Below are 13806 nucleotides of genomic sequence, written 5' to 3'. Positions count from 1 at the left end.
CTTTAGTTGTTTTATATTTAGATTTCATAATAATGTTTAGAATTTTCATACTGATAAGTGAGAAATATATTTCTCAAGAAGCTGTTGGAGAGGCAATAACTTAATTCCTCAAACTTGCAGACCTCTAGTCAATCAAAATGCATTTTCAAGATAGCCAAAATCTCCAATCTACTTTGATAGTTTTATTACATGATTTTCATGCTGGTGGTCACACTTGAATTCTTGCCCTACACTACATAAAAAGTTGCTTCTCTAGGTATGATGCTGCAGCTTCAACCATTCCTCTAAAAAGTTCATTCTAAATATAATTCTGCTAAAAAGTCTTATTTTGATACCTGCTAGAGGGATAGATAGACTTAAGATTAAAAGGGTTTAAAGTAAACAAGCAAAGTAATACATGCTTAACAGCATTTGCTGGTTTTGGTCCAAGCACTTCTGCTGCTCTGCAGCAGTATTACGTTGTTAAACTGCTAGAGTTTGAGTGAAACTATAGGGCATCTCATGTGACATTGCTCACTTTGCTCTGGTTCAAATGATTTATTATGAATTTCAAATTCAGAACTGCTGCTGTGAGATGTTTTGGACACTACAAGGGACCTATAAGTTTTGCAGCATTATGCTCTCTCAACGTGGTGATTTACTGCAATTTTTTAAGTTTATTTTGAACCTTATTGTTAGGAAATATAAATGCAGAAGAAATTTCGTTATTATTTTTTTTTAAGAGCTACTAGCACAGCTCCCCAGCACTGAAGACTGGAGCAATAGAAACAGACCTCCTGAAAATATTTTACCGCATTATTTTGAGGCTACAGATAAATTAGATGATCACAAAATGAAGAAATGATACCCATATGCTTGCAATTTAATTTTAGGTGCTCTGTACCGGTATATGTAAGTGCCTGTTACCTTTGGAATGGAATGTATAGCTGAGAATCTGTTCCCTCCAGCTTCCTGCAGCACTCTCCTGAAGCCTCTGTAGCACTGTCCTCTCGTAGGCTTCATGGACTGGCAGAGATCTAAGAAAATGCCTGAAAGAGGAGAGGAATGCTGTCAGAACTTTTCAGGATAGATCTGAGTTGTAAAGGGGCACTGTAGCAAAATATGAATCAAAGAAAGTCAATAGGTGAGAAGAGATGCTTCTGAAAGCAATACAGAACTCAACTGTTCTGTATTTTGGCTTCCTCTTCCAAGAAGCAAGTAGGCCTGAGATAGAGCCCAGCTCTTGCCCTTGTGTAAATCATGAGGAAAAAATGCTAAGAGCATGACTTGTGTAAGCAAGCTCAGAATCATCACTGGCTTCCCAAAGCAAACCCTGGTGCTGTAGATCAGGTTTACAGGCTGTCATAGGAGTCTTTCCTGAGAGCATAAGTTGGTCAGTTTCTGAGCCAACACCGAAGGGTATAAGGTTATAACAGTTAACATACACTTGAATGGCAGAGCACCATGGGTCATTGGTAAAATGGAAGGCTTAGCAATGGATCAAATTGTATCTGCCAAGTATATTTATCTTTCTGCTTGCTAAGTGTTAAAGAGTCCTGGTGACACTGATAAGGGAACTGTTACTTATATTTGCAAAGCCTAAATACATCGGGTCACGACCCTGATTGGATAAGTGGTAGCTAACTCTTACGGCTTCCTAACAATAGAGAAAAATTACAGCACTGGTAATTGGGCACCAGCTATGGAGGAAAATGTGAATGGCAATAAGTACAAAGGCAGATTATGACTTTCTGACTCCTTGGCATGCTTTAGGGAGTATATGGACCATGCCACTTTAGTCTGATCTTCACAAAGGAATTGTCTTTGAACAAGCCGAGACTGACAGCTTTTTTCTGACTCTGTGTGAGGTTTAAGTCTGGGACCTGGCACTCATGTCACTGGTGCATGACAAAAAGTAGAGAAGTAACACTTTAGAAACACAGTAGGCCTTCTGCTGCTTCTTTTGTTGCCTGGACAGTCCAGTGTTCTTTCGTATCACAAAAATACAATAAAGGTGCTAGCCATCGATTTGGTCAAGGATGAAACTGGCATAACAGACCTGCAATGGTGCAGAACTAATCTGCAGCCAGTCCTTTCCTGTGTGATAAGCCCACACCCAAGTAACCTAATCTGCAATGGGAAATCACACACACAAAAAGTGCCCAGCATTTAGTGATGGCCTGAATTTTTTCACAGTCATTTGAAGGTTTCCATTGGGGTCCTCTAGTCATTTGATGTGGCAATTAGCAAGAGGACTTTTGTACTCCAAGGAGATGAAACGGCCCTCTCCAATAATTATTTTATGCCTTGAACAGAAAAAAGAAGAAAAAAAAAAAAGCCCAAGGAATAGATAACATTGTTACATCAAACAGCAAATGGGTTGTGCTTCTAGCTACTTATTTTCTTTTATTAAAGCAAAGTGTTACTTTTCCCATGAGAAAAATCCTTGAAATTATAAACCTAAATTTCCCCATATTGTCTCTAGACTATCTACATTTTTATCTAGCTTTCCAGTGCAGTCTGTTTGCTTTGATCCTGCAGCATTTTATAATCCTTATTTGCTTTTAAAACTCTTCATGAAATATTAGCAACGTGAAGGGGGAAAGTATTAGCACCATACGTAAAATCTTGTTTTCTTCCCATCAGAAACAAACACACCGAAAGATAAAGAGACAGATTTCTTACTTCATATGCTTAAGAACTCACATACATCAATCAATAATTTTATGCAAGATAGAAGAGTTTGATTCCTTCACAGTCAGTATAATCTGCTCAGGAAAAGCTGCATACGAAATGCTGTTGCTGACTTCATTCACATCATGAGTTCCCAGTTACAAGAAGACTGTTTGTAGGTGAGGGAATTAAGGCTTGGAGATAGCTCCCTAGGAAGAACAGCATAAGCTGATGTCAGAACCTATTGGTTCTTTTGCACTATTTTGATAATTAAGTGAAGCCCATCAGACTTCTGGTTAGAGAAATTTACTTATTTCTTTGTTCACACCCTGCCTTTCTTTGTAGTTGAGCAAAGATATAGTGTTGTAGACAAAAGCAAAAACATTTTACAAAGAATTAATAAAAACGTATCTAAGCAAGTTTAAATTTTTAACAGCTAACTTCTATTCTATTCTTTAGTTTATTGAGGCACCCATACATGAAACCGAAGATTCTTTCACCAGCAGTGCAATTTCTTTTGCTGGACATTAGATACATATTGATTTGTCTGGGATTAAATCAGAATGTTTCTATTTCCTTCTGGACTTATTTTTCAGTCATTTTAACTGATGAAATTACATGATTCTTTTACACTGAAACATTCCTTAGCAAATGTGTTGTCTTCTGCATCCAATTTGCTCTCTAAAGAAAGGGGTTAGGTCTAGTTGGGCAGACATATGCTGTTGCTACACATATTTAACTTTTCACCCACACTATAAAAAATCCGTAACTCATCCAGCATGCTGTTATCAGCATTTAGTCCTAATGAAAGAAAGCATTTTTTAAAGGAAGAACGAGTGGGCCTAATTATGTTCTCACTTAAGCTGAGTGCAAAGGAGATCAGAATCAGATTCAATTTTTTCTTTTTTCTTTCTTTTCTTCTTCCAGAAAGACAGAACGAATAAGCTTATCAGCTTCACTGGTAGTTGGCCTTCCAGTTGGCATTTTCATTATACAAAATGGACTTATTTTTCTACTCCCAAGAAATTACGTAAACATATATGTTACAGATTGTATGTCATAGCTCCACTCCTTTGACTGAGTCACAAAATGTTTTCTTTCATTGATGATGAGCTTTTCTACAGGGACTACAGGGTAATGGACTATCTGTGTTGTCTGGAGCTGGATGAATACATTGCACATCATTATTTTTTCACCAAGTTCCATCTTGCTTTTGTGGATCAGTTTTATTGCCTGTATGGTTTGATGGGCAGCTGGTATATTGATCACAAGCCATAACTTGCTAATAGTTGAGAGCCATAATTTAAGCTGAGTTGTTAGAACCTTTCTGTATACCACCTAGACAGCTTATGATCATCATTTTTGTGCAAGAACTCACATTCATTGATTCAAATATCACAGCTTGAGGCGATTTTCATTATTTACTTAAAAATTGTAAATATTTCTACCTGTGAACACTCAGAGCAATCCAAAGGAACTGGAACAGAGTTGATTTACTTTTGTGTCAATGTTCAAATACATATTTACAGAAATGTACTGCTCACATGCTCAGTTTTTTCACAGTAAAGAGTAACCCAGATGATATGTACCTCAGTCCAGGCAAGCAACAACAGACCCAGCAAAGCACATGGAGATCATACAGTGTCTAAACATGCAGGAACAGCTGGCCTTGTCTTACACGCCTGACAGACATTAGGAGAATTACATTACCTATCAAGTATTAACCTGGGGAACCAATGAAGTACTTCAAATGCTTTTGCACAGAAAAAGCACAGGAGAAAAGAGATTTCAGAACAGCAGAACAAAAATGATAGGTTGTGTCCTTGGGTCCAAAAGGAAATCATGGATAAAGATGGGTAAAGCAATGTGAGTTTGGAAATGGCTGACAAATGAGAAGAGGAGGTAAGCATATTTTGCATACAGCTGTCTGCCTGTTAGCTGTACATGGGGCAGGTTGATATGGGTCCAGTTCTCCATCCAAAGCCCTGGTCAGTGCCCTTCTCTTCTTTGTTCCACTCCACATACCTTATTCTGCTACATACTTGCACCCCAGACATATGCTGACTTGTGTCCATATGCTATAGATATGTCCTATTAACTCTGATTGAAGAATATCTTGATTTCCTTTCTTTTGCATTTTACCCCCTGGGAATAACTGCTTATATAATAATTATTACTGAACTATGATAGAAAGAAACCATCAAGGTAGCTTTCTTGTCAGGAAGAGCTCCAGAGAAGATGTAAGTGATCCTAGCAGAAATCACAGACGGACACAGACTTCATCTCAGTGTGGAGACAAGGTCAGGGCTAAGAACAATTTGCAAAATTGGACAACTGGCTAAAGGACAGGAAGGTTAAATCTTCACAGCTTCACTCTTACCAGTAAAACCCAAAGAGAAGCTATAATTTGAACCAACTACCCAAGTGTGGTTTAGCATCACTTGTATATTAGACCTTCCCTACACCACATCCAACACCCTACATGGGAGTCAGGTGGGGCTATCTGCCAGGAGTTTGCCTGTATCAGAGAGACAAGCATACAGTTAGTGAAGGAATATATTTCTTCCTTTCATGCAGTGGCTTCACTCCGCAAGTCAGTGTAAAGAGTATCAGATGTGAAGGCATTATGGACCCATCTGCCTTTTGACAATTCCAGATGCTCTTAGGCATGCTGATCCCTAGAATAAATGGGGGGGAACAAAACAGTGCTCTGATCTTCACAAATTTTTCATCTTTGTACTGCCAATTTCTGATTACAACACACAAAATATGTGGTCTGTATGAAAGATGAACAATCTTCAAAGCATCCATCATTTCCTACTACTTTGAATACAAATGCTACTGAATGCACGAGTAAGAGGCCTTCTTTGGGGGGGAGAAGAGTCCCTTCCATTTGTCAAAGAAATTCCCAAGCACCTTGCAATAGTTGACCTGCTTTCATGGGGAAGAGATGCAAAGTCCAAACTGTATTGCTGAAAACAGATGGAGTACTGCACTTAAGTACAATCGCAGGAGTGTCTAGAAAGATAAGGATGTAGCACAAGCAGAGGACTGAAGGTCGAAGAGAACAGATTTTCCCAAATAAGCTTCTATTAGGAGTAAATGAACATAAATAATAACAATATATAAATATGAAATACATTGGAAATCAACTTTGGGTCTCAAGAGGATCTGGAGAAACCCACTATGTCAGCTGCGCCCACGCTTACAGCCCATTACCCATCTATCCTGCTGGAAAACTTGATAACAGCTCATGGCATTCTACTAGTTAGAATACTTCGGGATAGTGGAGCAGCCACGATCACACGGCATATGGCAGTTATCTGAATATTTATGCAGACATCTCTGTGGTTTTGGTCTGTCTTAAGCTAGGCTGTTGCTGCAACAACAAATAAAATATAGTACAAATAACTTTGACCCATTCATGCAAAAACAACTACGATTAATCTCCATCTGCCAATATAGAAGAAGTGAAAATGTTAACTCACCATGATCTCAAGATGACTTTTGCTGAAATGGAGGTGTCTTCCTTAGAGCAGAAAATGAAGCCACTGATTCAGAAAGACACTTCAGAGTGTATCTTGTTGGCAGCTTGCTTTCCTGTCTCATTGACTTCAATATGTTTCAGACTGTAGCTAAAGTATTTAACTGAGATACATATCTTTAAAATTCCTTTTTAAGGCCTTAGTTACGTGGGAATGTTGCAGTGGTTTGACCTAGGATATGAATTTAATTGATTTAGATAAATCAGTGCAAACTCTTGTGGGAATATATTCATTTTAGTGTAAAAAGAAAAGCTATTAGTTTGTCTTAAATTAGCTTAGTTTTAAATTAAATTAAATTAATCTACTTACCTAATTATTTAGCCAAGCCTTAAAACCAAGATTTAAAATCTGACTGAAGTTAAACCAATGCACTTTCCCTGTAGACATCAGACTTTTGACCCTGTTGCTTGAATTATGTAGTCTTCATTCTTGATTAAAATGATTCTGTAGTCATCACACAGAGTGGGTGTGGAGAGACGCCGGCAGCAGTACATGTGTTCCCTCGAGTCCTTTAACAATAAAAGCCAGATTCCTTTGGTTTGACCTATGAAATAGATGTCTTCTTGTGTACTTCTAAAAACATGTTTGCAGTCTGCTCTGGGGATATACATGTACATATGTTCTTTTAACTACCAGAGATGCTGTAAAAAACATCAGAGTTTAGGAAATGACAGAGTGAGTGGGTGGCAAGAAAGGATCACATAATCCTCCAAGAGAGTCTTTCGGGTAGAGACTAATTTCAGGATGTGAATAGCAGCTGTGGGTTATCACTGCTTATAGTGCATCAGAATTCTTACAAATCTTCAGACTGGGACAACATGACTGAGAATTTGTAGGGGCTTTAATGCAGGCTCAGAATAGCACCCTCTCTAATGCCTCCCTGCCTTCATCCTCCCCAGCTCGGTGTCTTTAAGGAAAGCAATGGTCAAAGGAGTCTCATGCTTCACCTCATAGCATTTTACATCACAATTTTTACAGCAGTAAAGCCAGTCTGGAAATGTTTCTTTCAAATGTCACTTGGAAATGTCTCTCCCATTGATCAAGGCAAAAGGATCCAGATTTTGTTGCTAAGGGACCCAGTCTTTTCCAGGGTGCTGATACTTTTCAGTACAGAAACACACATGGTATACATATATAGCCAAAGAAGATCCCAGTATTTAAATTTGCGAAAGAAAGAAAACCACAGTCAGCCCTCCTGAGTCTAAATGGTCTACAAGCTTCTATTGCTAACACTCACCGCTATCCAAGCTAGCTGCCTGTGGGGGAGCATGAGAGGAGGACAGCTGGAGATGGCAGTAGCATCACTGAGTTTCACAGTCTGCTTTTGCTGCTCTGGTTTGGCACCTGTGAAAAGACAAAAATCCTAAATCCCAAGGCAGGCCTGTCTCAGCAGCACTTATCACAGCAGATGTCCAGGAGGATTAATAAATATATGAAGGGCTACTCCATATGCTGAGGTACATACTATGGACATTCTCGTGATGTTCACACAGGTTCTGATGTTCCCTTGCCTTCGAAAATAACCCTTGCTACCTCACCTGCAGTCCCACATTGTTAATCTTTTAAATGCCCAGGTAACAAACTGAATGAATACGAACTGAGACCCAAATACAATGGAGATTCAAACCAAAAGATTAAGGGGAAATTGTATTTTCTCTGGTTCAAGTCTCTAATGCCAATTGGATTAATTGGGAGATTAATCCAAGATACTAAACACTGATATGACTCAATTATGCATGGTATAATAGGATGCCATTCAGTTCCTTGGCAATTTTGTTCCCTCCCCATGGGGCAGTCTTGTCTGTTTAGATCATAAGCTCTTAGGGACTTGAGCTTGCTACTGCTAGCGTCTAGCACAATAGTAGTCCTTTCACAGCTGGTCCCTTGGCAATCCAACAAGATTACATTTACTATCAGTATTGTTCAGTGGGAATTCTTCCATTAACTTTAACTGGAATTAGAGAAGGCTCATAAATGCTTTGAAATATATTACTCATAATGCTGAAGTAGAGATGTGCTTCAGTATATTTTTTCATGGAATGTCAAAGGTCAGAAGCAGGTTCAATCCTAGACATTGTTCCAGTCTCCAACTTTTGACATTCTGCAAAGCAATCTTTTGGACTGCTTTTTTCAGGCTTTCACAACGATCTGGCAGAAGATGCATGTGAAAGTAGGCTGATGCCACCTTTTCTCTTCAGAAAACTCAATATTTTTATCCAGGTGTTTTTTAAGACAAATTGTAACAAATTTTATCTGCTCATATTCCTTTTTAACACCAAAACTGAGAAATGTTAAATTTAGACACTGTTCAAATGATTTCAAAAGCAGTTTGGACACATATTTCAATTAAACACTGAGTGAAATCTTGTGAAATCGGGTTCACAGTTAACCTGAGAGCAATCAATGCAGCAGTCGTAAAATGTTTACTGTTACTCTTCTTGCAATATTATTTGCTTAAGGAGAGAAAAGGATGGTCCGTACTGTTTTCAGAGTAATAAGTGTGAGAAAAAATACAAGAGAAAAAAAAAATCTTTACCATTATCACTTGAATATTGGGAAAACAAAGCTTGCAGTACTTCAGGCCCGGCAAAGAGCAGCCTGTCTGCCAGCAATCTCTTGGGGAAATAATCTGGAATGAATGTCAGTTCACTGCTACATGATCTCTGGCTGAAGGAGTGTACTGGGCTCCAATTCAGATGCTAAGAAACTTAGGAAACAGAGAACAAAAGGACCAGTTTATCTTCAAAAGTCAGTATACTGATAACCCAGCTCTTCAGATTAATAGCAGATTGCTCCGTAAACAGGACTATTCCACTAAAAAGATAGTGAGTATAAAATGCTACTCAATATGTGTAAATAGACCAGAATATAATCTAAATCTAAATAAATTAATTCTGAATTATCACTACTGGATCAAAACCACTAAGCATTTTCAGACATTTTGCCGGTAGATAACTTGTAAAACCTTCTTTTGATATTCTTTAGGAGATGAAAGGCAAAGATAATATTAAACCATTTCTTAGTGTATCTAAAGATGAAAGAAAACTCCCAAAGAGTGTTCGCCAAATAGGTACTCACCATGAGCTAGGAAATTGGTGGTTCAAATGTCATGGGGAAATAGTATGTCAGTGCAAATTCTTTAGTGATCAATAAAGTATTCTGCATTCAAAACCTTCACAAAAAGGTTTCTGAGAACCTCCTCAGACTCCCCTAGGGACAATCCTTTGACATATTCATTGACACCTACTGGGGTAGTTGTCTTTCTAGTTTTGCTATAAGACAGCAATTTGCCACCTCATTATCAGTGTGATTGATGAGAACACCATCTGAAAATCTGTCACGTGATGATTGTTGGTTTGACTCCTCTAGATTGATCTCCTTAAAGACATACACTGATGTGCATGACAAAATGTTTTCTGGGGAAAGATGTCAGTGACAGGTTTTTTGAAAGAAACTGCAGTTTCTGCAAAAGCAATTGACTCTTCCCTCCCTCCTCCCCACCCCTCCAACTCACCCTTTTTTCTCTCTCTTTGATATTTGTGTTTAAGAAGTAGAACATTAGACAGCTTTTGCTTTTAATGGCATTCCAAAGTTGGCTTCTCCACTGACAAATGCGGTGACTTTGACACTAAAGTGTGTTAGGAGCTTGCAGATCTCTGAACGAAAAGTTCTTGGTAAATTAGAAATGTGATCAGTGCACAAAATACCACCTCTTACTAAGAGCCCACTGAACACTACATCAGCACAGTAGTCTTGAAACTTGCATAATTTCTCCCTCTCTAGCTACTTGTTGCATTTCCTTCCTCTTTCTCTTTTGTTTTTTTACAGCTCTTCTTTGTATAAAAGCTAAGCATCCCATATTTTGAATTGTTCCCTTTTTCCTTCCCGTTGTTAGCCTCACTTGGCAGGTGCTTCAGTTCTGTTATGGGAAGGTGAGTTTGCAGCATGGTGGGAAGTCAAGAAAGATTTCCTCCTCACTAGCCTAGCAGGAGCACACAGAAAATCCCTCATTGCTGTGTCTCCATGGCTGAAGATCAGTGAAAATGTGGTTGGACACAATTCAGTGCCGAGTGCAGCAGAGCCATCCTCATCTGCAGCATGCAGCCATGAGCTCTGTGGATCCATGATGCATCCTGGCATGTGATACAGCTTTGAAATCAAAGCTCCAAAACAATTGATTGCCTCTGTCTTGCCCATCTCTAGTCCTGTTCACCAGGGTTAGACAGCCACATCTTTCCTTGTTGGTGCTTCCTACTTTTTAAACTTATCCATCTCTACATAGCCCTGATTTAAGAAAGTGTTTCTAGTGATAACATGAAGATATGAATCAACAGGCCATCATTGTGCTTCAGGAATGAGCTAGAGTTCATACTGAAAATCAAACACAACTTGCAACCAAAATCTTTCGATGTCAAGGCTAGTTGTTGGTCAACACTCTCACTGGCTTCTGTTACAGGCAGGATGGCTACCCATAATTTGGAGACACCTGAGAAGCCCTGTGCTCTCTAGTTGCTACCTTGAAGGCAAAGAGAATGGAAGAGGGCCCATGCCATGCTCTGCTCTCCAAACAGGTAATGCAGTTATAGCAACTGAGGTTTAGATCCTTCTTGGAGCCAAGGGTGATCCCATGCACCTTGCTGGCACCTTGCTTGTTTGTTCATTAGCTCCCTAGTTGGTCTCATTATCAGTAGGCTGAGGCATTAGACACAGGAAGAACTTGCTTTCCAAATCTAGATTTGCAAGTTTTTGGGTTTTTTTTCCCAAAGAGTATGAATTCCATTAACAAACACTACTTCATTTTTCTCAATTTCTATATATTTATGTCCAAATAAGACTTGAGTCTTACTCTTTTCTCTCCATCCATCAGATTTTCTTTATTTTCTCCTATTTCATTCTGTTACCTTTCCAATAGGAAAGATCAACATGTTATCATAAAATCATGTAATTGCAGAATAATTAAGATTGGAAAAGACCACTAAGATCATCCATTCCAGCAGTCAACAAATTAACACCATGTCCACTGAACCATGTCCCTAAGACATATAATTGTCAGCTGAGAACTGGGAGTAAATACAGATTGAATGCAGATGTTAGACTAAAGGCTAACTCCCATGACCCAGAACAACACCATAAAATGCAAAATCTAGTAGGTACATTTCTTTCTGAATTCTACAGAATAATCCATTAGGCTGGAATTGTCACTCAGTACAAGAATACCATACCCTTTCATCACTGCCTGTTTAGTAGTATACATTTTATATTGGCTACAGCTTGGGAAAGAAATCTCAATCTGTAAAATATTCAGGGACCTGATACCTAATGAACAATAGATGAATTCTAATCCACTTCACTGAAATGACTGTTACACAAACACATCCGACTCCTTTTATAAAGATTTGAAGATAAAGATTGTACTAAAGCTCTTTAAAATACATTTTCACTAATAAAAGTTTATTCAAACATATCAAAGAAGGTCTTTGAGAGTTTTGCTCTTCAGCATAATTCTAAAAACTCTCTAGTATTCTTTGAAAAAAGCACTAGTTCTCTCATCTTCTGCCTCTGTATTTTTAAATAAGCTTCTTCAGGACAGAAATACTGCAAGATTGTATTCCCAAAAACATAATTCTCCTATATGGAATGAAACAATTCCGTGTAATACATCTCAACACTGCCTGGTAGTGCAGGCCTGGGAGAGGGGACTGTTCTACCCCACTAACTGTGCAGTGGGGATTTGGAATGTCATTATAACCATGAGAGATGACATCTTAGATGTCATAGATAGGTTGAGAAGTAGGAAAAGACCCTGAGCTGATGCATGCTGTTGCAATCGCACTGATTTGCAGTAGCTAAGACAGTTAGCCCATTGTAGTGGCGCAGTCCTGTGCCCTGTGCTAGGGCTGACTGTGGGTAAACAAAGTGCTCGGTGCCAGTGCCCAGGTGCCGTTCTCTTAGGAGGCTGCACGAGGGGCAGGGCCCATCCTCACTGCAGTACACGGGACTGGGGGCAGCTGCCAGGGCAAGGAGGGAGTGAGAAAAGAGAGGTCGGGAAGGGGGGGACCCTTGCACAATGTGGAGTGACTTCAGGCAATTAAAAGGAAAACGAATGAAATTTCTGGCTGAATGCCATAGTACTCTTTTTTTCCCCCCTTCTTCGCTGCCATTAGTCCATGAAAATGGGAAGGTATGTGAGGAATTCCCCACTTTATATTCCAGCTCCCATCTATTGTATTTTAGCTATGCCAGAGCAACACTGTTATTCTCTCAGGCAGCCTGAGAAGAGTCAGGCATCTTGTCCAACAAGACTGATGACAGGGCTGAGGCTGACTGAGCTGTGGCAGAGCTTAGCAATGCAAGCTGAAAGAATCTGCTGATCGGATAGGGAAACAAGAGCGCTGACTTCTGCAGCAAACCACCTTTGGGGGAGGTATCTTTTGTTGCCACTGTTTGATCTATAGGGAAATAAATAGCTTTTGCTTAATCATTCTGTTTGCAGCAGTGGGAGGTCAGTGATAGTAAATCGATATTATTTCATGTTAGAAAGCAGTAAGGGTTATCCTACTTTTACTCTGTGCTTGGAGTCTCATAAAACCTGTTCTCCATTTTTTGTTGTACAACCAAACTTTCTCCATATTGAAGCTAATGGCAAAATTCCTACAAATTCCTGAAATTCAGTTATAGAGAAACTCCTAATCATCTCCAAGGCAGTATACATTAGATAACTGAGCCTTTACAGAATCATAAATGTTGGGAAAGACCTCTAAGATCATCTAGCTCAGCTATCACTCCATTACCATCACCCCCACTAAACCACATCCCTCGGTGCCACATCTGAATAGTGTCTTGCAGCACTCTCGTGAAGTATATTAGCATTACTGACAAGTAAATGCCAAAAATCACAGCTCCACCAAGTTGGGGAAAAAAATTGAGAATCCTAATTAAAATATCTTTGCAGATGTCTATCTGCCCTGTGTGGTAGTGCCCTGCACAGGGTAGAGGCACAGTCCTGCTGCTGTGATGGTCTCACACAGATACCAGCATAAGCTGCCTTCATCCCTGCAGCACAGCACTCTTGTGCTTGGCAGGGCTACAGCTCCCATGCCCACCACTACAGCTCAGCTAGCTGCTCTGATCCTGGCTCCAGCAATGGGCCATAAAGAGTCCAAAACACCTTAATGTAAAAAGACAGGATTTTAAGCATGTCCAACTACTTGTCCAACTACTTATCAAATGCAAATTGTGTTTTTATGGATGTAGTACTTATTCACTTCTCTTAAGAGTTTCACAGTTTCAAAATTTCAAAAATAATAGAAACCATATTCCTTATTGACAAGCAGTGGATTCATTTTGTTTTGAAAACATATCCATAAAATTCTATAGAATTAATTACTTACCTTCAGTATTTTGAATTGGTTTCAGGGGTTTTTAACACATGGAGTGTTGTGGTAATATGAATATTGACAAAAAGCCATTCTTTAAGAAAAATACTGAATATCTGTGACTTCTTCATATTAAGAGGAAATATAAAACACTCCTGATTTCAAACTTACTTCAGTAGATTTGTTTTTAAATAAGCACCCAAATCTCAAAAATCTGAATTCTGTCTTCAGGA

The 13806-nt window shown here is 39.0% G+C and overlaps 1 long non-coding RNA gene across 1 annotated transcript in view; it reads right to left on the bottom strand.

Moving 5' to 3' along the window:
- Nucleotides 1-13806, bottom strand: part of LOC125694335 (uncharacterized) — a 101610-nt gene that overhangs the window by 20025 nt on the left and 67779 nt on the right. The window contains exons 12-16 of the long non-coding RNA XR_007377503.1: nt 8734-8904; nt 7435-7541; nt 6507-6706; nt 6141-6368; nt 907-1028 (exon numbers count right to left, since the gene is read on the bottom strand). This is a non-coding gene — a long non-coding RNA (uncharacterized LOC125694335). The remainder of the gene's footprint in view (nt 1-906; nt 1029-6140; nt 6369-6506; nt 6707-7434; nt 7542-8733; nt 8905-13806) is intronic.

This window comes from Lagopus muta, chromosome 6, assembly GCF_023343835.1.
Source record: "Lagopus muta isolate bLagMut1 chromosome 6, bLagMut1 primary, whole genome shotgun sequence".
Lineage (NCBI taxonomy): Eukaryota > Metazoa > Chordata > Aves > Galliformes > Phasianidae > Lagopus > Lagopus muta.
This window is presented reverse-complemented; position numbering and strand designations above follow the sequence as displayed.